This window comes from Arachis ipaensis, chromosome B03 (genome assembly GCF_000816755.2).
Source record: "Arachis ipaensis cultivar K30076 chromosome B03, Araip1.1, whole genome shotgun sequence".
In the NCBI taxonomy this organism is placed as follows: Eukaryota; Viridiplantae; Streptophyta; class Magnoliopsida; order Fabales; family Fabaceae; genus Arachis; species Arachis ipaensis.
In genome coordinates, this window is record NC_029787.2 from 83707048 (window position 1) to 83708564 (window position 1517).

Here is a 1517-nt window from a genome sequence, read left to right on the forward strand (position 1 = left end):
CTGGAATAGGATTTACTATCCTTTTGCGTCTGTCACTACGCCCAGCAATCGCGAGTTTGAAGCTCGTCACAGTCATTCAATCATTGAATCCTACTCGGAATACCACGGACAAGGTTTAGACTTTCCGGATTCTCATGAATGCCACCATCAATCTAGCTTATACCACGAAGATCCCAATATCTTGGACTCGGTCCCCTGTATTAGTAATCTAAGAGATACTCGTTCAATCGAAGGTAGAACGGGAGTGGTTGTCAGGCACGCGTTCATAGGGAATGATGATGATTGTCACATTCATCATATTCAGGTTGAAGTGCGAATGAATATCTTAGAAGTGGAATAACTTGAATTGAATAGAAAACAGTAGTACTTTGCATTAATTCTTGAGGAACAGCAGAGCTCCACACCTTAATCTATGGAGTGTAGAGACTCTACCGTTGAAAATACATAAGTGAAGGTCCAGGCATGGCCGAGAGGCCAGCCCTCAAAACGTGATCAATAGTCTCCTAAGATGAACAATGGATTAAAACTGAGACCAAAGATGTCTAATACAATAGTAAAAGGTCCTATTTATAATAAACTAGCTACTAGGGTTTACAGAAGTAAGTAATTGATGCATAAATCCACTTTCGGGGCCCACTTGGTGTGTACTTGGGCTGAGCTTGAGTGTTGCACGTGTAGAGGTCCTTCTTGGAGTTGAACGCCAGTTTTTGTGCCAGTTTGGGCGTTGAACTCCACTTTGCAGCTTGTTTCTGGCGCTGGACGCCAGAATTAGGCAGAGAACTGGCGTTGAACGCCGGTTTGCATCATCTAAACTTGGGCAAAGTATTGACTATTATACATTGATGGAAAGCCCTGGATGTCTACTTTCCAACGCAATTGGAATCGCACCATTTCGAATTCTGTAGCTCCAGAAAATCTACTTTGAGTGCAGGGATGTCAGAATCCAACAGCATCAGCAGTCCTTCTTCAACCTCTGAATCTGATTTTTGCTCAAGTCCCTCAATTTCAGCCAGAAAATACCTGAAATCACAGAAAAATACACAAACTCATAGTAAAGTCCAGAAATGTGAATTTAACATAAAAACTAATGAAAACATCCCTAAAAGTAACTTGATCCTACTAAAAACATACTAAAAACAATGCCAAAAAGCGTATAAATTATCCGCTCATCACAACACCAAACTTAAATTGTTGCTTGTCCCCAAGCAACTGAAAATCAATTAGGATAAAAAGAAGAGAATATACTATAAATTCCAAACTATCAATGAAACATAGCTCCAATTAAATGAGCGGGACTTATAGCTTTTTGCCTCTTGAATAGTTTTGGCATCGTACTTTATCCATTGAGGTTCAGAATGATTAGCATCTATAGGAACTCAGAGTTCAGATAGTGTTATTGATTTTTCTAGTTCAGTATGATGATTCTTGAACACAGCTATTTTATGAGTCTTGGCCGTGGCCCTAAGCACTTTGTTTTCCAGTATTACCACCGGATACATAAATGCCACAGACACATA